Source organism: Ambystoma mexicanum, chromosome 7q (assembly GCF_040938575.1).
Source record: "Ambystoma mexicanum isolate Mex_15411 chromosome 7q, UKY_AmexF1_1, whole genome shotgun sequence".
NCBI classification, from domain to species: Eukaryota; Metazoa; Chordata; class Amphibia; order Caudata; family Ambystomatidae; genus Ambystoma; species Ambystoma mexicanum.
Genome location: NC_090941.1, coordinates 335,502,598 through 335,520,824, shown reverse-complemented (window position 1 = coordinate 335,520,824; position 18,227 = coordinate 335,502,598).

Sequence of the window (18,227 nt, the reverse complement as noted above, 5' to 3'; positions counted from 1 at the left end):
TTTTGTATGTTATGGCTATAGATGTTGTGTTACTTTTATAAAAAGTTCTGTGGCCACACACATGGTTTGGTACTTCAGCGGATGTACTTTTGAATTTTAGTATTTCTTTTTTGTATGTGTGTAGTAGAAGGTTGCCATGTGCAGAATTGTTGCTAGTCTGTTGTAAAGCTATTGCATTTTGTAAGTGGTTTTCACTTCCAAAATATTTACTCTGGATATGGTTGATTTCTTCGAGTAAGTCTTTTGCTGTACCATGTAGAAGATTGTTATTTAAATTGGCTAGTGCTAAAGCAGGACTTTTAGCATAGTACAGTTTATAGACTAGATTTCCTATAGTTGAATGATGTGTTGATATCATTTTGATATGATGTAAGCTGCTTTTGAAAATAGGTCCTGAAATGCAGGCCAATGAATGTCCTTGCAGCCCTGTGTATTTGCGCACTGGACAGGTATCCATATTTTGCAGCACTTTTTTTTGATTTTGTCTTTGCCTTTCACATATTGATTGAGGAACTGGCATAAAGATTTGAAAGATTTTTTGGCAATGTTACACATTGACGTGCATGGCCATTTGTATACTGGACGTTCTGATTCAGCCGAATGGAGAATTGATACTAAGTTTTCTGGGGATATTTTTGTAAGCAGTATTTCTTGTTCCTTTATGGTATTATTAAGTTTTTCATAACCTCGTCCACTGCTATGGATGGCAATTGTGTTTGTTTGATTTTGTTTATATGCTTCTTCATTGAAATATGGTTCTGTATTTGTGGTGTGACTCCATTTACCTCCACAAATATTTAAGAAGTTATTTTTGTTGACATTCCATTTATTGAGAAGCCTTTTTTGTAATTTAGTACTTAGTTTTGTTAATGGTTTCATTCTGTTTAACACTAAAATAAATAACTTTCTTTTGAGAAGGATTGCACTGCCTATCAAAGCTTCTAAGATTAATTTTCTACGGTAGTTTTTAAGGGTTGTGTGTGATTTGTCTCCTGTTTTTATAAGATTTTAAAGGACTCGGTGGCGGAACATTTTTGCTAATATACTTTTTTTGGTATAGTTACTTCCTATTATATCAAGATTTATAGGAGCAGTTTTAGCAGTAGTGGTAGCTGCATTTCTGTTAATCATTTTCCTGTTTTCTTTTACATTTTGAAGAGGAGGCTAAGTTTCTGTACTGGAAGATTGTTTTGTTTTGCTAAATGACTGCATTAGCTGTTTTGTTTGAACTTTTTGTACAAACTCTGCTAGAGATGGATGTTTATTTTGGACATTTTTATTTTTATTTGCTCTATTTCTGCGTTGCTTTCTACAGACTTGCTTTCTGGTGGGCATACTGTGGGGTCTGTTGAAACATAAAAATAGAAGGTATGGGTCGGGCTGTTGTGCAATGTATGTGTGCTGTATGCATGAGTGTCTGAGTAAAGATGTATCTGGTGGTGTGTGATTGTGCATTGGGCAGCTACAATTAGTTGGGAAGGCTATTCTTCTATTTGTGTGTTACTACACTGCGGTTTAGATGACAACAGAAAGTGAGCTAGTGGTGAGGATAAGCTCTAATAGTAAATCAAATGGTATAAAATTAAAACAATTCTTTGTTTTGTGATACTAATATTCTAGGGGCTGAGTTATGCTATTTGTGCTCTGAAAAATGTGGATTTGTGTGCCATTCTGCGTACTAATCCCTGTTTGATAAATGGTGATTTGTGGGCAGAATGGTACACAAATCTTTGTTTTTTTGGTGCACAAATTACTTGAATCACCCGCACAGTGTGTTTGAGTAATACGTTTTAATAACAAGTGGATACATATAACAATTAACATTATAACAGTAACAGTGGAAGCAATTTAAAATTGAGAATCAGACCAAGAAAACAGTAAGTAGAGCAATTAAACTGAAGGGGAGAAGGAGAGTAGTGCAGTAGAAGTGAGAGAGAGGGAAGGGTGGGGAAGAGGAGGAGGAGGGACACGGATGTGGTTAAAGGTGAGAATGGGGAGAGGGAAGGGGAGGGAGATGATTAAGGAGATAAGGCAAGGGAGGAGGGGGCAAGAAGGTGGGAGGGGTTTCATGGTGGGGAATGGAGAAGGAGAGATTTGAGGAAAGTGTAGAATGAGGAAAAGATAGAAATAGAGTGGAGTGAGAGAGGTAAGGAGTTCCAGTGCAGGGGGGCTAGGAGATGGAAGGAGCAGAAATGGGATGTGGCACAAGGGGAAGGAGGAACAGTGAGAATAAAGTGGTCAGCAGAATGAAGGGAGTGGGAGGGAGTGGAGAGAGGAGCAATAATGGGGAGCAAGATTGTGGAGAGATTTAAAGACTAGGCAGAGAAACTAAGGTAGTATTGTACTTACTCTTTGTTTGTGGAATGAGCAGGATTCTTTGTAGGCGGTGTTTGTAGTTCAGATGTTGCTTTTTAACAGGAGAGTGGTCTTCACTGCAATTGTAAAAGAAAGAAGTCAGTAATTTTGTGTGTTTATAGCAGTGATTTTAATTGAGAGATTCATTTTTATGTGTTTGTAGTAGTATTCTTGTTTGATTTCTAAACATAGTGTATGCATGCAGTTTCATTTGACTATGTGCAGCCTTTATATTTTATTTATATTATGTTAGTTCAACATGCTTTGTAAATGAGTAGAATATTAAGTGTATGAAATTCACTTGGTTTTTTAAAGCTGTGTTTTAGAATGTTAGGAGAAAGAAGAAATAATGTTATATTTATTTTGCAATTTGTATTAGGTAAATGGCAGAAACTGTATAGAAAAGCATGGAATATATGTATTTGTGAAGCTATGGGTAATAAAGTAGAAGGATGTTGTTTACAGGTAGTGGTGTTATTGCAGGTGGGAGCATTTTAATGAAAGTGTCTTTGTGTGTGAGTGTATGAAGATGCATGAAACTTTACTGGCTGTGCGTAATTTTATGATACACTAATAAGGGGCCGATTCATGGAACAAACGTGTGCCGAAAATCTCAGTGCAAGCTGGCGCAAGGTGGGGCAAGCATGAAAAAGCAAGAGCATGTGCACACGTGCGATTCAATGAAGGGCCTGTGCATGTTTTCTACTGGTTGTGCACCAAATCCGTGCGTGGCGCACATGGGCGCACACGTCATTGCAACAACCCGAACGCCGTGCACGACGCGCAGAGAGAAAGTGCACAACGTCGGCGCACACACCAAAAAGGGGGCGGGTCACAGGGCGTAACACGCAGAATGGGGAACAACTCGTGAAAAGGAAGGCGTAACTGGGGAAGTACTGCAGGGAAATACACAGAACGCCCACACGCATGCAAACAACTTGTATTCATGGATTCGAATACGGGAAACAAGGGCACGCTAAAAGACGCGCACAGGCATCAACACGTCCGCCACAGGAAGGCAGGCATAAGCATCCCCGCGCACAGTATAAAAGTGCATGCAAACAACAAACACACATATACAGCTACAATGAATGCCCCATTTGTCGCAGCACTGATCGTGGGACACCGCAGGAGGAGGAGAATAGCCAGGGCCCGCATTTTTTCCCCCCAGACTAGCCTTTTTGGGATGACTGACGACCAAGTCTATGGCAGGTATAGGTTTCCACCTCGTATCATCCTAGACCTGGTCAGAGAGTGGAAGATGACCTTACATCCCCCACCCTCTGCTCCCAAGCATTGAGCCCCTTGGAGAAGGTGCTCAATGCGCTTCATTTTTTGGCCACTGGGTCCTTTCAGCGGACTACTGCCATAGTAGGGGGGTCTCACAGGCCACGCAGTCACGCTGCCTACACCAGGTGTTGGCAATTATGATTGCGCGCCCCTCAGTCTGCAGGCACATATACATGCCTAGAACACCCGCAGAAAGGCAGGCCATAGTCCAGGACTTTTACAGGGTGGCACACTTCCCCAAAGTGCTTGGTGCCATAGATTGCACCCATGTGGCCCTACGTCTGCCTAGGGCCACTGAGCACATCTATCGAAACCGCAAGCACTGGCATTCCATCAACGTGCAGGTGGTATGCGATGCAAAGAGAATAATCACCTCTATCTATGCAAACTACCCAGGCTCCACCCATGACAGTTTCATATACAGAATGTCTGCCCTGAGCCGGGCCCTGGAAGCTGGGCAGCATGGCGACACATGGCTCCTAGGTGAGTACAAATGCCTGTGCATATGCATGCATGTCACACACAGACAAATACACAAACCCCAATAATCACAACCATTATCACCTCTCCAGGTGACAGTGCCTACCCTCTGAGCAACCACATGATGACGCCAATCTGGAACCCCACCACACCACCCCAGGTAAGATACCACGCTGCCCATATTGCAACCAGGGGCATAGTGGAGCGCGAATTCGGAGTGCTAAAGTCACGCTTCCGCTCCCTTGACCGCTCTGGCGGGCAGCTACTCTATGCACCCTCAGTATTGTGCAGGATCATTGTGGCAGCATGTGTTCTGCACAATGTTGCAACACAGCAGGGCGTACCGGTGGACATGGTGGTGCCCCCACATCCCCAACCACAGGCACAGGTGCTGCCGATGGGAGGGGATAGGGCACGTGGCGAGGCAGCCCGGACCCGGTTGTGGCTACATTTTTCACCTAAACTCCCACCCCTGCGGAGTGCACACAGGCCTGGCAAATACCAGGTGACAATCGATGATGACAAAGAGACAGTCAACTGCCACAACCTTACCTCCCTGAGAATGTTGCCATGGAAGTGCTACATTGTGTGCATCCCTAGCTACTAAAACATGAACAATCGTGTGTGACCAAAAGGAACACATGCAAGGTGTGCATCACACACCCCTGCAAAACAGGCCATCACAATCCCTGGTATGTCATACAAACCCTCCTAAACCACATCACCCTTGTTTGACACACCATCACATGGCAAGCAATAGCAAAAGGCCAACACATTACCAATAATACAGGAAGTGACATGTGATAAATGGAAATTGCCTTCACACAATGACGCCTGTCATGGAATCTGATGAAATGACTGACCAACAACCTCCCACACAAAACAAGTCATACCCAAATGCATTCCAACAGTAGTAGCATGAACATATCAATCAATGCCTGTTCACATGCATATTGGCCAAGGCAAAATCCCTACTCCTGAATACGTGTGCTGTGTGCATCTCCTCCAACACACTGCTCAGCACACAGCATAGTGACCAGCCATTGTGACAGAGACACACCTTGAGCATCACATGAAAAGGACAAAATAAACAAATAAATTAACAATTGACGCATGTACAGGATCCACACATGGTCATAGATCATGTGCTGCAGGGGCACAGTGGTCCCCAGAAGGCAAACTGTGTGCACATTTGGACATGGAAGGGTGGATGTACATGTGGTGGAGCATAGTGCGACTGTGTGTGTCAGTAGGGACATGCACTCAATACATTCATGTCCAATCAAGTGACCATCAGTGTCCTCTACACATCACATGTGAACATTGCCTATGTGCACACCCCAGCATGGCAAAACACACCAATCCCCTCACACCTGAAAGGTAAACACAACACAGGAACAGACATTCACCAGCAGAACACATCATGTACATAGGACACCACAATAACAATGTCAGGGTGCCCATCACACTGCAGGCCATGACAACTGTCCAACAACCAAACACCCTCCCTCATTCACATATCACCATGACCTACTGAACAACCATGTCTGGGGTATGTAGCCTTCTTCCTTGAAGTCTACCTGGCCTCAGGATCACCCTACCCCTTTGTCTCCATCTACCACCTTGCGTGTAAATAGTGTCCAGCACCCTCAGAGGCCACCCTGACTGGCAAATATACCAAATCGAAGAGAACTCAAAGGAGCCAAACACACAAGCCAGCCAAAAAGCCTGTAGGCAGCAGAAAACACTTGAAGAGTGTCCTGTAGATGACTTGAAGAAGCAGTAAATTTCAAAGCACATGTACAAGCAAAATGATGGAACAACCAAGTTAGTACACTTAAACAATGCAACAACAGGATGTGTACCATGTTTGCTACATAATATACAATGATGCAGCACCAACTGATGGGTAGTGTCACTGCTCCGGTGTCCACGCGCAGGAGTGGCATGAACCAACCACCCCCTCCGTGGTCTAGGTGTCTGCAAGGTCAAACTTAAATAGACCTCTGAGACTAGAGCGGGGAAGGAGGGTCAGGGATATGTTGACTGGACAGGAATTGGTATTCTGGATAACCGGAAAGAGGGGCAGGAAAGGGGAGTTGGATTGTCAAGGGAAAGTAGGGAAAAGACAAAAATCTACTATTCACAATAACACATACTCAATCAGAAAAAACATGTGCATCATGCACATGTACCAAATGACTCAAATGGAAGTCAAAGAGAGACTTATCTCTGGGGTGAGTGCTGGCCTCCTGCCTGCGCACTCTCAGGTCCGGTAACAGGAGCAGTTCAATGCTGCAAAGATTGTAAGAGTTACTAATCTGTGTGTGTCCATAAAACACACACACAACACCATGTATGCCCCAAAGAAAGTAACTCCTCCACAAACAAACACTCTTGTCCGTTGCTTCGTACCCATACGTAAGACTCTCCCTGTGATGCTTCATACACTGTCAATGCAGTAAGTCAGGCGCACGTGGGCGCATGGCAAATGGAAGAGCAATGTGTTAAGATTCACACATCATGCAATGGTCCCTGGGTAAGCAGCTACACACATATAGCAAGGTATGACTCCATACAAGTAGTGTTCTGGCATCCCCCAAATAAAAGAGGTGGCGCATGTGTCAATTTAAACATGCAAATGATATGCACTGCACACCAGTCTGTCCCTCGCTGGGTGTCCCTGTGCGCAGCTCAATTTTTCCAGGCTTTGAACGCTAATGGGCTTATACATCTGCTTCAATGGAGCATGCTGGACTGGAGGATGTGGCTGACAGCCCCTGCATATGCCCCTGACAACTTGGAAAGCAACTTGCCATGTGTCCACCAACTCATCTTAGCTGTACTGTGTGCTTCAACACCAATAACTGTCCAAGCTCACCGTCAGTAGCGCTACTTAGCATGCATGTGCAACAGGCCTAGTGGAAGGTTGGCTGTGGTGTGTGCCCCTTGTGCTGCTCACCTTGCATGGAGTTCCTGAAAACACGTCTGCTTCTGTTGGATGTATGAGCACAAGCTCTGTGGCACTGCTAGTGCACACATGCGCAATTCTGCACCACCAAACGTGGCCAGCTGCCAGACGTACACTGGCCCATGTCTGCCGGCAAAGGTGGTCTGGAGGCTTATTCTCCTGCAGAAAGGGCACAAAACACAAAATTAATTCAGGAAAGTCACCTGCGTGTGTGTCTTTATGCTGGTTGCGACTGGACCATGTCAGAGACGTACATCAGATTCCATCCCACCATCAGTGTGACTTTGACAAGAAAAGGGTGGCGGACACTCTCTGCAGCATGAAGTGCATCAAGCACATGTACATTAAAGAAAATAAACATACGACACAATGCATAGCAATTAATGGACACCTGATTCCTGAAACCACCCATTTCTAATGCTATAATGCCGTTGATAATACCCCTACAATCCCCACTAGGGGTGTTAACACAAGTAGTACAGCAGCAGACAGGCCACACATATGACAGTCCAAAGCCCTTGTGAAATAGACTGTAACACCGAACCATCATTGCGAGCCCATGGATAAGGGAAGCAGGAGTGGCCTATGTGAGTCAGGACCCCAAGCTGCAAACACATACACGAGACAAGCTTGAAGGGCCCAGCTGGAACAGACAGTGGATGCTTTCAAAAGCCACAAAGCACCACACGGTCACATGAAAGCACAATAGACAAACAATGTTAAACTATATTAACTAATTACACTAACTATAAAAAACCTACATTACCTAATTAAACAAACTATCAAATTGAATGTTAAGTAACTAAACTAAAATGAAATATAAAAAATGGCCACATACGACCTGGGGGGAGGCACCCAGTAGGAGGGAGGTGCAGGGTGCAGCTCAACACCCACATGCGATGATGTTGAGGAAAAAAAAACCTCCATGGGCTCAACACCTACACAGCCCAACCTCTGTGGGAGATAACTCGTCGTCCGAGTCTGGCTCTTCCTGAAAAGGAGGACATGGCACAGTAGCCTGACCACGCCTAGCCGCAGCTTGCCCCTCGTCGGCAGCAAGTCTGCCAGACCGGTGAGCCTGGTTCTGAGCGGCGATGATACGTAGGTCTGCATGCAGAACCTCCCGTGATATGCGTGCTTCCTCTTGCAAGGTAACACATGTAACACAGAGTTCATCCTGCAAGGCCTGGCTGGACAACTGATGCTCCTCCCGACAAGCATGTAGCTCAGCCGAGATGGTACGCTCAAGCTGCGCAAACATCTCCTCTGACCGCGCCCACTGGGACATCTAGGGGACACCCAGAGTGGATCTGAGGGACTCATACTCAGCCCTAAGGGCCTCCATGTGTGCCTCTGTGTGAGCAGCAATTGCTTGACGCAAAGACAACATTTCAGCCCGGCGTGCTCTGTCTGAGCCTGCCATGCCCAGCCTGAGAGAGCAGGCCGTGGACTGTGCTGCCTGCTGCTGGAGAAGCACCTGCCTGGCAGGGGGGAGCACGGATTGGGCCACACGCTCCATGCTCACAGTGATGTTTTCCATTGCTGCCCCCTGGTGTTCTGAATTGGCAGTCATGTCTTGCTCCCACTCATTATACCTTGGTGGCGCACGGCCACCGCGCTGCTGGGCTTGACACCTGCGGGACCCAAACACCGGCCGTCCTCGTTGGGTTGGCACCACCCGCGGCTGCATGACTACATGCCCCTGTCGTTGTGATGGCCCAGGCCCCTCAGTGACTGGTGTGGAGGGTGACCCTGCGTCCCAATCCACCACAGGCAGAGGTCCCACCACTGTCTGACCCCTCAGTGCAGGTGTCGCGGACAGAGGAGTGTCCACATCATAATCACTCACCCCTGACGTATGGACCTGTTGCACATCCAACTCGACATGGACGTCAGAGTGGTCATCTGGGCTGGACTCATTGCCAGCCAAAGACAAAATGGACTGTAGCACATGTGGGTTCTCGTGGTCTACGACCCCACGACCCCCACTTCTGCCGGGTTGCTGTAGTGATAACAACCCTGTGCCTGGCATGACAACACCATCCTCCGGCTCCGTTGCGTCATCATCTGAAAAGTAGGAAAAAAAAAAGATCAATACACATGTTAGAAGAACACAACACACACACACATAGACATCACACAGACAGCCAACACATGAAGCAGACATGTCACACACAAAAGAGAACCTACCATGCATGCCAGGTCAACTTCACATTGCTACTGTGCTTAGGCATGTAGAAGGGTGTTATGCCACTCAGAAGTGGCTCGATGCAGTACAGAACATTTGTACGTTACTCACTATCTACATGTACAAGTACTTCATGATGTGTATCAGAAAACGTGAAGGCAGTGCAAGGCCAGTGGTTTAGATTCATTCGAAACCTTCCACCCATCACTTTTGTGGTCAGTTTGTTTCTCCTTGTGAGAGAGGGTATGCCCAGACGTGGGTCCCTTGCTCGCTGCGCCACAGGGAACCAGGCTGCACCTCACTGAGGAGGTCCAACAAGGCCGAAACATGTCTGGGGTTGCTTGGTTTTCTGTGCAGAGGGGACCTGGCCTAGCAGTTCGGGCTGGGCTGCTACCTTCGGTGGCGGCAGCTGCTGACTGATTTGCACATGGCTGGTCCCCTTTTGCCATGGCGCAGACGGGCTAAAAAACAGTGGTGTGGAAGGTTGCCCAGAGCAATTGCCAGTGGTTTAGATTCATTCGAAACCTTCCACCCATCACTTTTGTGGTCAGTTTGTTTCTCCTTGTGAGAGAGGGTATGCCCAGACGTGGGTCCCTTGCTCGCTGCGCCACAGGGAACCAGGCTGCACCTCACTGAGGAGGTCCAACAAGGCCGAAACATGTCTGGGGTTGCTTGGTTTTCTGTGCAGAGGGGACCTGGCCTAGCAGTTCGGGCTGGGCTGCTACCTTCGGTGGCGGCAGCTGCTGACTGATTTGCACATGGCTGGTCCCGTTTTGCAATGGCGCAGACGGGCTAAAAAACGGTGGTGTGGAAGGTTGCCCAGAGCAATTGCCAGTGGTTTAGATTCATTCGAAACCTTCCACCCATCACTTTTGTGGTCAGTTTGTTTCTCCTTGTGAGAGAGGGTATGCCCAGACGTGGGCCCCTTGCTCGCTGCGCCACAGGGAACCAGGCTGCACCTCACTGAGGAGGTCCAACAAGGCCGAAACATGTCTGGGGTTGCTTGGTTTTCTGTGTAGAGGGGACCTGGCCTAGCAGTTCGGGCTGGGCTGCTACCTTCGGTGGCGGCAGCTGCTGACTGATTTGCACATGGCTGGTCCCCTTTTGCAATGGCGCAGACGGGCTAAAAAACGGTGTTGTGGAAGGTTGCCCAGAGCAATTGCCAGTGGTTTAGATTCATTCGAAACCTTCCACCCATCACTTTTGTGGTCAGTTTGTTTCTCCTTGTGAGAGAGGGTATGCCCAAACGTGGGTCCCTTGCTCGCTGCGCCACAGGGAACCAGGCTGCACCTCACTGAGGAGCTCCAACAAGGCCGAAACATGTCTGGGGTTGCTTGGTTTTCTGTGCAGAGGGGACCTGGCCTAGCAGTTCGGGCTCGGCTGCTACCTTCGGTGGCGGCAGCTGCTGACTGATTTGCACATGGCTGGTCCCCTTTTGCAATGGCGCAGACGGGCTAAAAAACGGTGGTGTGGAAGGTTGCCCAGAGGAATTGCCAGTGGTTTAGATTCATTCGAAACCTTCCACCCATCACTTTTGTGGTCAGTTTGTTTCTCCTTGTGAGAGAGGGTATGCCCAGACGTGGGTCCCTTGCTCGCTGCGCCACAGGGAACCAGGCTGCACCTCACTGAGGAGGTCCAACAAGGCCGAAACATGTCTGGGGTTGCTTGGTTTTCTGTGCAGAGGGGACCTGGCCTAGCAGTTCGGGCTGGGCTGCTACCTTCGATGGCGGCAGCTGCTGACTGATTTGCACATGGCTGGTCCCCTTTTGCAATGGCGCAGACGGGCTAAAAAACAGTGGTGTGGGAGGTTGCCCAGAGCAATTGCCAGTGGTTTAGATTCATTCGAAACCTTCCACCCATTACTTTTGTGGTCAGTTTGTTTCTCCTTGTGAGAGAGGGTATGCCCAGACGTGGGTCCCTTGCTCGCTGCGCCACAGGGAACCAGGCTGCACCTCACTGAGGAGGTCCAACAAGGCCGAAACATGTCTGGGGTTGCTTGGTTTTCTGTGCAGAGGGGACCTGGCCTAGCAGTTCGGGCTGGGCTGCTACCTTCGGTGGCGGCAGCTGCTGACTGATTTGCACATGGCTGGTCCCGTTTTGCAATGGCGCAGACGGGCTAAAAAACGGTGGTGTGGAAGGTTGCCCAGAGCAATTGCCAGTGGTTTAGATTCATTCGAAACCTTCCACCCATCACTTTTGTGGTCAGTTTGTTTCTCCTTGTGAGAGAGGGTATGCCCAGACGTGGGCCCCTTGCTCGCTGCGCCACAGGGAACCAGGCTGCACCTCACTGAGGAGGTCCAACAAGGCCGAAACATGTCTGGGGTTGCTTGGTTTTCTGTGCAGACGGGACCTGGCCTAGCAGTTCGGGCTGGGCTGCTACCTTCGGTGGCGGCAGCTGCTGACTGATTTGCACATGGCTGGTCCCGTTTTGCAATGGCGCAGACGGGCTAAAAAACGGTGGTGTGGAAGGTTGCCCAGAGCAATTGCCAGTGGTTTAGATTCATTCGAAACCTTCCACCCATCACTTTTGTGGTCAGTTTGTTTCTCCTTGTGAGAGAGGGTATGCCCAGACGTGGGTCCCTTGCTCGCTGCGCCACAGGGAACCAGGCTGCACCTCACTGAGGAGGTCCAACAAGGCCGAAACATGTCTGGGGTTGCTTGGTTTTCTGTGCAGAGGGGACCTGGCCTAGCAGTTCAGGCTGGGCTGCTACCTTCGATGGCGGCAGCTGCTGACTGATTTGCACATGGCTGGTCCCCTTTTGCAATGGCGCAGATGGGCTAAAAAACGGTGGTGTGGGAGGTTGCCCAGAGCAATTGCCAGTGGTTTAGATTCATTCGAAACCTTCCACCCATTACTTTTGTGGTCAGTTTGTTTCTCCTTGTGAGAGAGGGTATGCCCAGACGTGGGTCCCTTGCTCGCTGCGCCACAGGGAACCAGGCTGCACCTCACTGAGGAGGTCCAACAAGGCCGAAACATGTCTGGGGTTGCTTGGTTTTCTGTGCAGAGGGGACCTGGCCTAGCAGTTCGGGCTGGGCTGCTACCTTCGGTGGCGGCAGCTGCTGACTGATTTGCACATGGCTGGTCCCGTTTTGCAATGGCGCAGACGGGCTAAAAAACGGTGGTGTGGAAGGTTGCCCAGAGCAATTGCCAGTGGTTTAGATTCATTCGAAACCTTCCACCCATCACTTTTGTGGTCAGTTTGTTTCTCCTTGTGAGAGAGGGTATGCCCAGACGTGGGCCCCTTGCTCGCTGCGCCACAGGGAACCAGGCTGCACCTCACTGAGGAGGTCCAACAAGGCCGAAACATGTCTGGGGTTGCTTGGTTTTCTGTGCAGACGGGACCTGGCATAGCAGTTCGGGCTGGGCTGCTACCTTCGGTGGCGGCAGCTGCTGACTGATTTGCACATGGCTGGTCCCCTTTTGCAATGGCGCAGACGGGCTAAAAAACGGTGGTGTGGAAGGTTGCCCAGAGCAATTGCCAGTGGTTTAGATTCATTCGAAACCTTCCACCCATCACTTTTGTGGCAAGGTCAAGTTCAGGCATCACGTGCAATGTGCATGCAATGGGTTGCATGGCTTCAAGCAAAGCACCCCTCCCCCTAAGTGGAAATGCAGGGATGCCTTGCATGGTATCAAAAGGATAACCAGAGACCTCTGTATCGGCAGACAGTGTTGACTAGCCTCAATTGCATCATCTGAGTCAACTGACAACACAGCAGATGAGGATGGGACAGTAAGCAGGCCACATGATGAGCCCTCAGTAGTACACCCAAGTGTGCAGAAGACACTACACTAGTTAGACAGAGTCAGTGGGCCTGAAACAGGCTGAGGCCTGTGACCCACACAGAGTGTCACACCCTAAACGTGTGGGACACAGGACTGAGCCACAGTGGCCATGGGAAGGCTGATGAAATGCCATAAAATGTAGGTCACCCTGGACACATACTACAATAATCATCCAGTCAATGACACATAGGGGCATGCATGGAATGCACATGGAGCATGAATGGGCACTCATGCCCTGCAGAGTATCTGACATATGCACAGTCCAAGTGAGACACCCTGCATCAACAACAAAGGATGTACCCCACTGCATGTGTCTGGCAGGTTGGCTGGTGGAAGTTAGCATGTACACAGGACGCATGAACAGGCCATTGCATTACGGCAAAATTATGCAGACCAGTGCAAAGGTGATATTGGGGTGCAGGGGGGTGGAGGGGAAAGGGAGCATACCTATGTGGAGTACCCACATGCAGGCAGAGGACACATGCACGTCAGTCATGCTATAACATAGTCCCAGTGCTGAGAGGAAGGACACCCCAGGCTACATGCAGAAGGGCCAGTGAGCTGGAAAATGGGCCGGAGGGGCATCCAGGTCACCAGCATGTGAGTAGGGTGCAAGTGTGGTGATGCGGACAGTCCCCGTCTGCTCCACATGTCCACCATCCTGCAGAACAGCCATGCATCAGTGAAGCATTGCATTACTTGCACATCTGAACCATGTACACATGACATGTAGTGGCAGTCATGCACAACACATCACATAAGTAAAACACACATGACCTTGACAAACACGCAGCAACACTCACTGGACTGGGCATCAAAGTCCGGCATCTCTCCCACTCCTTCGACCGATTCAGTTGGTATGAACTCTGTAATGAGTGACTTGTGCGGAGTGAGGTCTTCCTCCTCAGGTGCCGGCCCACTGCCAGTCACCAGAGTCATGTTTTAATTTGAGGCACGCTTTGCCTTAGCGCTGCGTTTGAGGTCATTCCAAAGCATTTTGCACTCTTGCGCCATGCGCACCTCATGACCAAATGCACTCACATGTTCCGCAACTTTCTTCTAGTGGGTATCACGGTGGGCAGCCGTAGTTTGACAATTAGGCTCCACTAGCATGTCACGGTTGTGGTCCCGCACGTAGTCCACAAGGAAGCCCAGTTCCTGCACACAGAAAGGCTTCTTCCTCGACGTGCAGGAGGTTGTGGCTGTGTGTGGGGTCCCAGCCTGTGCTGCAGTTGCAACCTTCCTCCTCTTGGATAGTGGTGCAGACCCTGGCTGGCAAATGCCGCCCTGATCAGTATGGCCAGTGGCAGCGGTGGATTGAGCCAAGGGAGTGGCAGGTGGAAGGATGACCAAAGGCCTGACTTGTGTCAGTGGCTGCTGGGTGCCCTCGAATGGACCCTGCGCAGCAACATCCGCTGTGGCAGGGTCATTGACCGCCACTGTCCTGGTTGGTAGACTCACAACCGGGGTGTTGTTGGCTGCATCTGCCCCTGAACTTGCCAACACCCGGCTGGTCGGGGCAGCAGATGACATTACTGCCCCAGGGACATGTGTCTCAGTCAGGGCAGCCCTGCGTGCACCTGTGGTGTTCCTCCTGCCCTGTTGGAAATCTTCCATGGACACTTCAAGTGCCAACGCAGCATGCGCTGGCAGACCCTGAGCCTGGGTGGTGGTGTCCACAGCTGCACCTGCAGCTACCACTACCCTTGGGCCCGTGGCAGTCGATGAAACAGACTGCCGGGTCACATGGGCGCCAGTGCCAGATGCAGAAGCTGCATCTCCCGGAGCCACAAGGGGTGGTGGCATGACTGCACCAACACATGGCAGAACATCGTGCCCACCACGAGGAGTAAGCCCAGCTGAGGCGCCCGTCACCTTTGGTGGCCTCCCAACCATGGCAGAGATGGAGTAGTGCCGGCACAGATGGAGAAGTGCTAATGGGAGGTGTATACGACAATTGTCCTGGGCAATTGGGGTGAAAGGGGTGGGATGCAAGATGTTAACAGCACCCCTGCACCTGCAAGGCTGTATGTGACCCCAGTGATTAAGTGACGGGTCACGCAATGCTCAGGCATCCCAAAACTGCATTAAAACTGTGCACGCAACCCCTGCAGCCTACGTGCATTGAATTAACCTCCCGCAGTACACAGTGGCACCCAGGAACACGAAAAACGCATACGTGTGGGACACGCAAGCTACTATGACCTCGAAAACGGTTACGCGATACACAGGGGCATCCGCAGTGGGAAAAATAGCATGCACGACTCACTGTCAGACTAGCGTGATGCTGAAAAACATGCCTAGCCAATACCCCCGCCAAAAGAAGAGATACGTCCTTGATCCGCTGTGAAGTTGTGATGGCACACGAAACAAAACGAAGTAGCAACACACACGTCAGTCTCCACGAAAGGCACATACAGCGAACTGCTGGCCCCGCTCACCTTTAACCTGTGCTGAAGAAAACGTCTGTGTGCGTCACGTCACTTACGCGCTTAGGCCCTTTCCTCGAATTACATGCATTCACACACGGAAGTGTGGTTTTTTCACGTGCTGATCCACTATGCACCCGTGTTGAGGGAAATGCCTGTGTGCGTTACGTCACAGACGTGCTTACGCGCTAAGGGCCTTTCCTCGAATTACATGCTGACGTGCACTTTTGTCACGTGCCAAATCACTCCGTATCAAGCTGGCCACGTGACAACACATGGAAGACCACGCTCCTGCCCAAAAGGCCATTTTCCTGCCCCCAAGATCCCTGAGCACGCTCCCACCTGCCATCTTCTGCTGTCTGCCTGCCTTCTGGCCACGAGCCCTGCTATTTGGTGCCTGCACGTTAGCCATCTGCAGGGGTCCAGTTGCTGTGTCCAACCCGGCTGGAACAGAAGACACCCAACTGGGATACCATCACTCCACAGCCCAGCCCCAGGACCCAGTTGCCCACCCACACCTGCTTTGGCGGTCATCGTGTCGGGGCAAACACCATCCAAGACCACTGGCGACCCCCAGCCAGAGAGGCAGAGGGCCACCAGCTTCAGTGAGAAGGAAGTTGGCATCCTGGTGGAGCAAGTTCTGGGGCATTATGATACCCTCTTCACACCATTGTGCGCTGACAAGGAAGGACAGGAGAGGATCTGGGAGGACATAGTGGTTGCCATCAACACGGAGGCGGTGGCATCCCACGACATCAAGCATGTCTGGAAGCGCTGGGAGGACTTCAGGTCCAGGACCCTCAACAAGGCCCGGCACCTCATGAAGGCAGAGGATGCAGAGGGGTGCCGGGTCAGCCTGACCAACATCCAGATGAGGGTCCTGGAACGCATAAACCCAGCGCTCCACGCCCAGATTCTTCAGAGGAATATCTGTCTGGAGTCGAGCGGTAAGTGGCCATGCATTGCTGTGTGAAACAGGGCATGTTGCAGGGTGCTGGTAGTCAGCTACATGCCTGTGTGTGTAACATAGGCCATGTATGGATGTGTGTGTGCAGGGACATCATGGTAATGCATGTGAGACCAGTAATGCGTGAACCACATGGATCGTGCATGTGTTCCAATGCAACATGGGGAGCAGCATGCAGAATGCACACATGAATGCATGCCTGTCCCTGTTCTTGGACATGGATGGGGGGGGTGAGAGATGAGTGCTGCTCTCATGTACATGTATGGTGTACATGTCTGTGTGTCTGAGAGGTGTGTGTGTGACTTTGAAACGCCATGGATGCATGACACATGTCCGTGACAATGTGTAGATTCACTTATGCAGTCTAGTCACCCTTGTATCCACTGTGTCTGAGCCATGATGCATGACCCTCCGGTGATGTGTGTGCATGGGATCAGTATGAGCCATGATGCATGTGAGTTTTAAGGCAACATTTATGTCAATAGAGGCCCTTGTATATGGATGCTGATGTTGATTGCGTGCGCCGTGCCTGTTTCTGCATGTGTGTTGCCTGCATTGACCCATGTGTTGTGGAGGGACAGGATGGAAGTGACGTTTGACAGTGCCACTCATGTGTTATTGCTTCCTGTCTAGGGGCTATTGTACAGTACCCTGATGCTTGTGTTCTATGTCTCTCTCTATACAGAGTCGAATGAAGAAGAGGGTGGAGACGGCACTGTGGAGCTAAGCGGCGGGGATGCCTCCACCGGGCGGCGACGCAAGGCCCAGCCACCCTTCCAGGAATTGCCATCATCCGGGAGTGAGGGGCCTGGTGCCGCGTCTGCCACTACGGCTGTAGCGGAAGGGCTGCGTGAGCCCCCACAGGGGCTTGCAATGGCAGATGACAATGCAGAGACATCCAGGTTGGTGGTCTCCACAGAGGAGGAGGAGCCCGCTACTGAGCCACACATGGGGCCTGGTGGGGGTAGTACCCCTGGTGCAAGTGGTGCAGTCCAGGGGCAGGGTCAGGAGGCAGCACAGGTCGCCACGGAGGGGCCTGTGCATGTCGCTGTCCCTGACCCTGTGACTGCACCACCATGCACCAGCAGGGATGCCCCGTAACAGTCCCGTCCGCAGGTAGGGGGGAGGCCCACGTCATCTGGCTCTCCACTACCTGCGGACGAGGAGTCCCATGACCGTATGTGCTCCGTCCTGATTGGTGTCGCGATGCGCACGCTTGTCATTCGTGGTGACGTGCGTGCTTCCTGGGGGATGACGCACACCATCACGAAGAGCTGGGTGGCAATGTGGCACAGTTGGGAGGGGCCATGGTCAGTGGGTTCCTACATGTGTCGCGCACTCTGGCGGACCTCTCCTGCTCTGTGGAGACTATACGCCAGTCGTTCTCCCTGCCGTCTTCCGGCCCGGAATCCACCAGGGCCCCCTGTGGACCTAGCCTGACCAACACAGCCAGCTTGGTGGAGATCCCATCCCTGCCACAGTCGGGAGTAGGCGGTCCAGCAGGGGTGGACACCCTAACAACTGGAGACCAGCAGATGGAGGAAGTTCAGGCATCATCGGACAGAGCACATGGACAGCAGCAGCAGGCTCTAGGTGGGAGAGATGACGGCTCGGGGCCATCCACATCAGAGGGGCAGGCATCCGCCAGAGGGCAGGAGGACCCTGGAATGGGAGTGTCTTCTGTGTGGCTGCGGTTGGGCCAGCGGATAGATGCGGAGCGGCAGCGGGCGGAAGAGGCGCAGCTCACCATGGTCAGGGCG